The sequence below is a fragment of the Chiloscyllium plagiosum genome, chromosome 10, assembly GCF_004010195.1.
Source record: "Chiloscyllium plagiosum isolate BGI_BamShark_2017 chromosome 10, ASM401019v2, whole genome shotgun sequence".
In the NCBI taxonomy this organism is placed as follows: Eukaryota; Metazoa; Chordata; class Chondrichthyes; order Orectolobiformes; family Hemiscylliidae; genus Chiloscyllium; species Chiloscyllium plagiosum.
In genome coordinates, this window is record NC_057719.1 from 40,183,311 (window position 1) to 40,194,318 (window position 11,008).

Below are 11,008 nucleotides of genomic sequence, written 5' to 3' on the forward strand. Positions count from 1 at the left end.
CCAGCTTTGCCTGCCTCTGTCGGCTATATCGAACAGCCCATCTTCAGTCTCTCCACAGACACTGTGCCCCAACTCTTCCACTGTTACATTGATGACTGCATCAGTGCAGCGTCCTGCACCCAGGCTGAACTGGAGTGGTTCATTGACTTCACCCACAACTTCCACCCGGCCCACAAATTCACTTGGTCCATCTCGGACACCTCCCTCCCTTTTCTTGATGTTTCCATTTACATCTCTGGTGACAGTCGCCAGACGGACATTTACTACAAACCTACAGACTCCAAGGACTACATCTTCTCCCCCTCAGTATCCTGCAAGAACTCCATCTCATTCTGCCAATTCTTCTGCCGCATCTGCTCGGACTGGGAGACATTCCACTCCCAAGCATCCTAGATGCCACCTATTTCAAACAACATGCTTTTCCTCTCTCTGTTATCTCCACTGCACCAACTCCATTCCCCGTTCCACTGCTGTAAACCCCTTTCCACCAAATGCAATAATGACAGAGTCCCCTTTGTCCTCACCTACCACCCCACCAGGCTCCACATCCAACGCATCATCCTTAATCCCTTCCATCAACTTCAAGTAGACCCCACCACCAAGAACATCTTTCCCTTCCCACCCCTCTCTGCATTCTGCAAGACCCTTCCTTTCGACAATCTTTGGTTTGCGCCGCTCTCCCCACTGACCCCCACCTCCCACCAAAACCCAGGTACCTTCCATTCAACCGGAAAAGATGTAAAACCTGCTGGTACACCACCCACCTCACCTCCATCCAGGGCCCCAAATAGTCCTTACAGGTGAGACAGAAGTTCACCTGCCTCTCTTCCAACCTAGTTTACTGCATCAGGTGGTCCCAATGTGGTCTTCTCTATACATCGGGGAGACCAAACGTAAACCTAAGGAACGGTTCACTGAGCATCACAGCTGGGTCCACAGGGGCTGACCGGACCACACAGTCACTGCCCATTTTAATTTCCCTTCCCACTGCCTTTCCGACATGACCATCCTTGGCCTCCTCCAATGCCACAATAAACCAAAGTGCAAATTGGAGGAACAACACCTCATCCTCCTCCTATGCAGCCTACAGCCCAGAAGACTCAACGTTGAGTTCTCCAATTTCAAATAACCCCCTTTCCCTTCCTCCGATTGCCTTCCTTGCCCCTCCCCCTTCCTCCTACTTTTCCCAGCCACCTACTGGATTCATTCCTCCCACTGACCAACCACGTCGTACACTCTTCACCTATCCCCACTTCACCACCTTATCCCACCACCCCTTTTATCTGCAGCTCCCCCTACACCCACCTCCCAGTCCTGAAAAAGGGTTACACCCAAAACATCGACTTCTCCACCTCCTGATGCTGCTTGGTTTGCTGTGTTCTTCCAGCCTCCTGCCTGTCTATATTAATTCAAATGTCATTCTTGATGTCAAAGGTGGTCACTTTAACTTTGCTTCTAGATTTCAGCTCTTTCATCCATGTTTGAACCAACACTGTAATGAGTCAATAGCTAAGTGGGCCTGGTGGAAACCAATCTGAGTATCTGAACACTTTTTTGCTGAAAAATTGTTGGTAGCATTGTCAACAGCTCTTCCATCACTTTGTTGAGAGGAGACTATTGGGGTGGTATTTGGCCACATTGGATTTGAGCTATTTTTTATGAACAGGACAAACCTGGACAATGTTCCATGTTGTCAAGTAAATGTTGGTGTTAATTGTTAAATGAAACTTATGTCCAGAGATTCCACATTGATTACAGTCTTTGTTTTCACACTTAGGAATACAACCTGCCTTTTCTACTCCCTAAAGATTCTTTAAATTCCATTTGTTGCACTTGACCAACCTCATTCTGCTAAATCAGATCCAACAATTACTCCTTCCTCATTGGACTGGAAATGTATTAGTTGATCAAGAAAATTCTTCTAAGTTTGCTTCAGAAAGATTGCCCCCTCTCTGCCCATTACACAATTATTATAAGAGCTTAAGTGAAGTGCCCCATTTTCACTATGTAGTTTTTGCACTTAGTCGTAGGCAGACGTTTTGCTCCCTTGATTGGTGTGGGCAATGATTAGAAGTTGGGAAGATACAGTAAATAAAAGAAAATAATGATCCCAATATTGAGATTTTAAAAAAAAATTTCCTCTTAAGGTTTAAATGTTGAGAAATCTCACAAATGAGTGGTAACTACCAATGCATCTCATTATTAGCACAGCCGCCAGTGTCATCATATCAATTTATCTCCGATTGGTCCAACCTACAAGCCACTTCAGACCTCCGACATTCACTCTAAAGCTCAGGAACACTTAAAACTTGCATGTTTTTGTTAGTTTGCTTTTTGTGCAGCAACACACACATCTATACCAGATGCATATTAGGCTGTTAGGAGGGAAATAGGAGCTCTTAGAGAGGAGGTTTTCATAGGTCACTGATACTCTGGCCTCTACTTGGGGAGAATATTTGGCCAACATGGGCATGGCAATTTGCAAAGCACAAGTGCAAAGGATAAATCGATGAATTAATATTTGTATAAAGGGGCTGATTGGAGTGGGCGGTGAAGCTGAAAGGCCATAGAGAAACAGGGACTGCAACACAAAAAAGAACATGAGGGATGGGGGAATTGTACCGTGTCTCAGATGGATTTAGCAAGTCACTCACAAGAACATAAATTTGAAACCTTACCATTTCCACCTGATGTCATCTGCCCAAGATGCATGCAGAATGAATGGAATAACTTAATCGTTTACTCTTTGGGGACAGCATATAACTTATGGAATTTGAGCTCCTGCAAGGAGCTATTGCATTAACTCATTGATTCAGTAATGTCACCTATCCAGTATCAAATTGCAATTTATTGGCAGATCATTCTTTATTTAAAATGAGCATGAAAGATTATGGCTTCAAACAACAATGACTATGACAGAATTTGGACTAATTGCCTCCTTGTCATGTAAGATAAACAACTCTAATCAGATGCTATCTTAAAAGCCTCATCTGGGTTTGCCACTTCTGAATCACATTTCATACTTGACACTGGAGGGCAATGCTTTGGAGCTGTTACATTCACACACTGAACTGTAAGCATGCAAGAACACGGTCTGTATTGTGGCATTTTTTGGGTGAGTTAAAGATATTAGATTTATGTCAGAATTTCACTCCCTCGCTGTGGCATGAATACTTTGGTTCTATAGCATACATCTGAGCTCTTTATCAGGACATGACATTGGCTTCCTTACAAAACTTCATGGCACACAGTGTGAAAACGCTTCATTGTTATAGATGTGAGGACTCAGGAGTACCATTACTGTTGTGCTCTTTCCAGTATTCCTTGCAGATTATTGGCACATGTCTGATACGGCTATCACATTTGCTGGAATCCTGTGGTTTTGCTTCACAGGCAAAGACAGCATCAAAGGAGAGAGCAATTAAAACATCATCAGAAAGCCCGGAAATAACATACACCTGTAGCAGCTCCAGAGAGAGAAACAATAGGTGAAGATTCCGCAAAAAGGCAGAGGAGAATGACTAGCCCATGAGAAAACCTGACCTGCTATCATAATCTACAATTCCGAGGAGCACAGTCCAGAGGTAGACTAAGGATATCACAGGCCATCATCCCTGAACTTTATCACCTTATGGAGCAGGCCTTCTGCTGGGAAGGAATGTGCAACCATCCATCCCAGTGTCTCTCAAGGTTATGGATATCTTTAATTTTTATGCCAGCAACTTGTTGCAAAAAGAAACTTAGGACAAGTGACATCTTCCAGACACAAATGCATCTGGGATATCACTGATGCCATTTTCTCTACATTGCAACTGTATATATCCTTATTTCATGATCAAGAGAGTCAAGGTGCTCAGACGATGGGATTCTGTACCATTGCTGGCTTCCCCCAAGTGCAGGGTGCTAAGGACTGCACCCATATAGGTTTGAGGGCACCCTATCACCAACCTGGAGAATGCATCAGGAAAACAGGCTTTCACTCCATCAATGTTCAACTTATCTGTGATTATTGATGCCAGATTTTGGAGGCCTCTGCCAGAGTCTCTGCGGGTGCAATGATGCATACATATTCAAACTCACAAATCCCTGCCTCTTTCCATGGTTTTCAGGCTATACAGGGATGGCTACTTGAAGGCAAAGGGTTACTTCCTCAAACATACCTCATGAAACCTTTATAAAATGCTCAGACTGACACTGAAAGAGGATGCCATGCTGCCATGTTTCCAATGATGTCATAATGGAACATGATGAGGTTTCAGTGCTTGGATGTTTTCGTGGATTCTTGGAGTAGGGCCCAGAAAGGTTGTGTTGCATCATTTTGTTATCCTATGGCCATCACAACTGGAGCCAACAAAGGGGACATGTCTAGATATGGAGGCAATCTTCTGAGGGTGAAGATCAGGATGAGGATCAGGACACTGACTAGAAAGGACATCCAAAAGAACACTGTAGAGCTAACCGCATTTGAGTGTGAGAAGCCAATTGCTTCCAGGAAGAATCAGTTGGGTTTGGACTTTCTTTCAATATGTAAGTTTCTATTGGTTATATTATGAGCAACTCCTGGTCGATGCACAGTAACCACGGATCTCATTATTTTTACAGTCTTTGAACTTTTCTATTAGTAAATTAATGTTTTCTTATCCAAATAATTGTATGCTTATTATCTTCATGTGTTTCCACTTTCAAACATCTATAATTTACAGTCCTACTACTCGTGATTGAGGAACCAACAGTCAATGAGGTTGGGCAATAACATTACATGGTGTGAAAGTTAGGGAGTTGTTAAGTTTCTGTCAGCATATAATATCTGACTTTTGTACAGTGAAGTATTTCAAGAGAGACAGCAAGTTTGGAGGTATCCTGAAGCACTTTCTTTTGACCCTTTCATCATTGATTAACCTTTGATATTTCAGAGTTTGCATAGACAGCTAAGTTGCTCTGAAGTAGGATGGCATTTCATAGAATCCCTATAGTGAGGAAGCAGGCCATTCAGCCCATCACGTCTATTCTGACCCTCTAAAGAGCATCCCACCCAGACCCAACCCCTACTCTATCCCCATTACCCTGAATTTCCCATGTCTAATCCATACAGCCTGCACTATGGGCAATTTAGCATGGCCAATCCACCTAACCTGCACATCTTCGGACTAAGGGAGGAAACCAGAGTACCTGGAGGAAACCCATGCGGACACAGGGAGAAAATGCAAACTTTCTCTAGCTCAAGGCTGGAATTGAACCCAATGCTGTGAGGCAGCAGTGCTAACCAGTGTGCCACTGTGCCATCCATTTAACCTGAGAGAGGCAACACATTATGCAATCTCTCTCAGCAGGCCACTAAGCTATGAGGGTCAGTGAAGATGTAAACTGCCCACTGTACACCACCCAGCTTTGAATTGTAATGTTGAAAGTCAACAGGTAGAATGAAGCGTAGGATCAACAAGTCTAGAGAACCCAGGATGTCAAGAGATGTATAGGATTGGTTAAGGAGAATAAAAAGAAGTGTATGATGGACAATGAAGGCTGACATCATGAAGTCCCAGAGGTGTATTTAAAGGACAGGGGATTGCTTATAAAGGAAATTAGAGCGAAGAGGGGACATAAAAAACACTGACTGGTAACATCAAGGAAAATCGAAAATTGCTTTACATTATAAGCAAAATATAACCAGGGAAAAAGTAGGGACCAAAACATCTGTGTTTGGAATCAGAAAACATAGCTAAGGTTTAAATGAGTATTTTGCATCTGTATTTACAAAAGACCAGGACAATATAGGTATAGAAATCATGAAGGGGGACCCCTAATGTACTTGACCACATTGAAGCTAAATTCCCTCGTCCCTGGTAAATCTGCTCTTACATCCTCTGAAGCATCATCACGTGCAACCTACAGTTTGATGACTAGATCAGACACATCATTCCAGTTGTGGTTTAACCAAACTTTTATAATTTCCTCTGAATTTCATTTTTGTACTCCATTATTCTATTTTTGAAACCCAAAATTCCATTTACCAAGTACTTTCACAAAATGTTCTGCCACCGTCAAAGATCATTCTGCACAAACGTCTGGTACTTCTTTCCCTATATACTCTTTTAGAGAACTAATACCATTAAATACATACTACCTGTCCCTATCCTTCCATTGACAAGTGTCACTATTTCTCCGTTTTAAATTCCAAGTGCATTTCATTGTCTACTACAGGTGTCCCACCTATAAGACCATAAGATGGTCCATGGGGTCTTCTCCACCATTTGATCATGTTTATCAACTGCATTTTCTTGCCTTCTTCCCATAACCCTTGATCCCCATAATAAACAAGAATCTATCCACGTCTGTCTTAAATACACACAATGACTTGGCCTCAACAGCATTCTGCAGCAATGAGTAACCACCCACTGGCTGAAGAAATTCCCCCGTATTTTAGTTCAAAACGATCATCTGTTCACTCTGAGGCTGTGCCCTTGGATCTTAGTCTCTCCTACTGGTGGAAACATCTGCTCCATGTCCACTCTATCCAAGTCTCTCAGTATTCCGCAAGTTTCAATGAGATTCCCCCATCATCCTTCTCAACTCCATTGAGTACAGACCCAAAGTCCTCAAACACTCCTTATATGATAAGCCCTTCATCCCTGGGATCATTCTTATAAACCTCATCTGGACCCTCTCCAATGCCAACACATCTCTCCAAAGATACGGGGCCCAAAACTGCTCACAACTTTCCAAATGTAGTCTGACCAGAGACTTTTACAGCCTCATCAGTACATTCCTGCTCTTGTTTTCTCATCCTTTGTAATGAATGCTAACATTGCATTTGCCACCTTAACTGCCAACTGAACAGCATGTTAAGAACCACATTAAGAAAATCCTGAACTACGACTCTTAAGTCCCTTTGTGCTTCAGTTTTCCAAAGCCTTAAGAAATAGTCTACACCTCAATTTTTGGGCGGCACGGTGGCACAGTGGTTAGCACTGCTGCCTCACAGCGCAAGAGACCCGGGTTCAATTCCCGCCTCAGGCGACTGACTGTGTGGAGTTTGCACGTTCTCCCCGTGTCTGCGTGGGTTTCCTCCCACAGTCCAAAAATGTGCAGGTCAGGTGAATTGGCCATGCTAAATTGCCCGTAGTGTTAGGTAAGGGGTAAATGTAGGGGTATGGGTGGGTTGCGCTTCGGCGGGGCGGTGTGGACTTGTTGGGCCGAAGGGCCTGTTTCCACACTGTAAGTAATCTAATCTAATCTAATCAATTCTTCCTGCTTCCCAGCACCTTCTCCTTAGAGATGGCCATGACACTCACCTCTGCCCCTACTGTTTTGAAGTTCTGGTCTGCTGCTGGTGTTTTCCTCTGTGAAAACTATGCAAAGAACCTATTCAACCTTTTGTGACTTCTTTATCTCCATTAGTAAATTTCCAGCCTCATTTTCCAACAGTCTAATGTCCATTTATGCCTCTCTCTCACATATATATATATAAAGACTTCAACTTTACTCAGGTGAAGTCATAACTATTTCAATTTCCATCTGTAAATCTGTCCAGAATGCTGTGAGACACAATGGGGGTCGGTTTCAAATAGATCTCAGAAGTCCCTTTGCTGCTGCCTTGCTCAGTTAAAAAACAGTACTAGGTTTCCTCTTAATAGAGAGGAAACTCAATCTTCTATGCTTATCTGAGTGATGTTGGCAAGGGCCTTTCTCGTCATCCCCTTGGGCATGAAACGTAAAATGATGATGATAATATTGCCTGAGAATGCCAAATGCCTATGTACAGATGCCTAGTTGCAAAGTGGAGAAAATAGACAGAATTTTAACTGGTGGTTCCACTGGCAGCAAAGGAAGCTAGCAGTGCACACTAGTCAGATGCCTGAAAGTTGCTGGAGTCAACAAAGTTATCACTTTTGAATTCAAACCATGGCATTAGTATTCCACGGTTTGCTTCCCAACCAATTTGAGTGGCAAGTAAAATGCTGTGCAACTGCCATTTAAACTCCTATTTGAAAGGTCCTTCACATGGGTTAATGTTCAATAAAAATGGAACATGTCAGATATTGAAAATCAAAACCAAAAGCTGAAATTGCTGGCAAAGCTCAGCAAGTCTGACAGCATATGTGGAGAAAAATCAGAGTTAACGTTTCATGTTGAGTGATCCTTCCTCAGTCCACAGTTTAAAAAATATAATTCTGAGGAAGGGTCACTGGACCCAAAACTCTGATTTCTCTCCACAGATGCTGTCAGAACTGCTGAGCTTTGCCTGCAATTTCTGTTTTTGTTATGGATCAATGCTATACCTCTGGATGTAGCTTTGCTCACTAAGCTGGAAGGTTCATTTCCAGATGTTTCATCACCATACTAGGTAACATCTTCAGTGAGCCTCCAAATGAAGCACTGGTGGTGTAGCCCGCTTTCTATTTATATGTTTGGGTTTCCTTAGGTTGATGGCATCATTTCCTGTGGTGACATCATTTCCTATGATGATGTCATTTCCTGTTATTTTTCTCAGGGGTGGGTAAATGGGATCCAAGCCAATGTGTTTGTTTTTAGAGTTTCAGTTGGAAAGCCATACTTCTAGGAATTCTTGAGCGTGTCTCTGTTTGGCTTGTCCTAGGATGGATGTGTTGTCCCAGTTGGAGTGGTGTCCTTCCTTATCTGTATGTAAGGATACTAGTGAGAGAGGGTCATGTCTTTTTGTGGCTAGTCTTCTCAAAACCCACTAATGCTGTATCTGGTAGGACACAAGCATCAGCTTCAGCCTTAATTTGGGAAGCTGTACCATGATTTTTTGTGACATCTCTGGAGTTCATAATCTGTAAGGCAATACTCTTCTTGCTGGACAGGAGGAAGACAGCTTCTGAAATGGAGCAGGCATGGTTCCATGTGACAGCAGAGGCAAACAGCAGGAGTGTGGTCATTTATGGATAAAATATTGAAAGTGGTTGAATGATCTCTTTAGGGCAGTAAAGGTGAAAGGCATTCCACAAGCAAGTGCTAACTTGCACACTCTAACTTCACCAGCCTTCTCCTGTACAACGCTTCTTCTGACTAATACTTCTTGCTGCTCCACCTATTTCTCTCACTTCATTCTCTCCTCACCAACCCATTTGAATATCACTACTTGCCTTCATCTATTTGTCATCTCACACCTGTCCCTTATTGTATCGTTCCACCTTCCTGCTCCAATCCCCTTCCAGATTTATAACTTTCTGCAACAGAAGAGAATCCAGAAGAAAGAGGCAAAAATATGGAGGTCACCCTCTGGTTACAATCACTCTATACCTGACCTTCAGTTGCTCTTGTGAATAAAATGGTACTAAATGTGGACTTTGTAATATTCCATATTACAAGGACAATAAAAACGATTATCTCATGATCCTAATGACGAACTTTGATTTTTTTTATTACATTATTATTCATTATGATTGGATTTATCTCATATCCACCAGCTGCTTTGCAATTTTCTTTTGGCTGTACAGCCTGGCCAACTCCCTTCCCGAAGACTGCAGCAATATTTTTCCTCCTACTCTCTCCTGAAACAATTATCTCCCGGGAATAAGTTTTCTCACCTCCTCCACCCACTGCCAAACAATCCCCTCAGAGTAGTTTTCTAAAACCCTGCTGAAATAATTTATTTCAAGGTATTCAGGTGGCAGGGCTAATCAGAACCAGTAGTGACAGTCAAAGATCAGGTGTTTTTTTCAACTTCTGAGAATCTAGTGTTGGGTTAGGAAGAGGAATGGCAGGAGCAGATAAATGTTGGGTTGGAAAAATTACTGACTGGAAATCTGTTGTTGTTGGGATAGCACTAGGTTGGTAGAAACTAGATTATGCTCTGACGTTCAATGGCAAAAAGGCCTGAGACCTTGAGAGGACGGGGTCATACTTTTGCCAATGAAGAGTTGGAGATTTCTGGATGGCTGGTTCAAGATATAACACAGCCACATGACATAAAATACTCATGTTGTTGTGGTGAGACCTGAAACATTATCACGTGCACAATGATCGCTCTGAACCCATTCCCCTTTCAACTTTAATTCATTTTTCTCACCTCATAGATCCTTCAATTGTGATGTTGGAAATAGTCCAGGAGGAAACCTCACACAGTCGAGAAACACCATTATGCAATTCACATGCACCCTTCACTAGCTCATAGTCACATACCCATACACCCTATAATCAGATAATCTGCTTGTCAAATGGTGAATGGAACAATAGAAAGTCAACAGGTTCTTGAAATTGAGACAGCATTTCCCTTCCTTGCAACCAATACTATGACATAAACAAAAAGTGCAATATATTTGTGGGGAAAGAAATTGACTGAAATTTCCTTTCCATTCTGACTTAGATACACATTGCTATTCTACTAGATATCATAATAAAAAGGAGAACTATACCACACAGAGTTGAAAAAAAAGCTTGCACTTCAATTTGTTTTGCATTACTGCAAAAATCATATTTCTTCTGAAACCCTTCTTTTTACTAAAATTACACATCTAACACCATTGTGGGAGTGATATTGTTCAAAGAATGAAAACGAGTGAAGAAGGTGTATGTACACTTTCTAGGATGGAGATCTTATCTGTATTATTCACATCTCTGTAAAACTCAGCTCCCATCTTCATTCTTAAGAATACCTCATTTGCATTTTTATATTTCATGACCCCTCATATTCAAGAATTGCTTAAATACTTTCATTTTGATCAATTGTCTCTTTATCTGACTCTACCGTTCCTCAGTCAAATTATTGTTTCCTACTTTGTGTCTCTTTTTTGATTTCACTTGATTCTCTTTGAGTTCACTCCATTCTGTTCTTGAAAGTCTTTCTATCACCTGTACTTGTTTTCCCTTGTCTTTCCATATATTTCACATAAAGCCTCTTTTCACCTCTCTCACTGATTCTAGCAGATTTTTTTTGTCTTATGGTGTCATTACTCAGGTAGTGCTATCTGTTACACTCTACACAGTTAGATGTGCTGTCTCCTTTAACTACTGCCGATAGACTTGCCTTACAGGGGCTGAACATAGG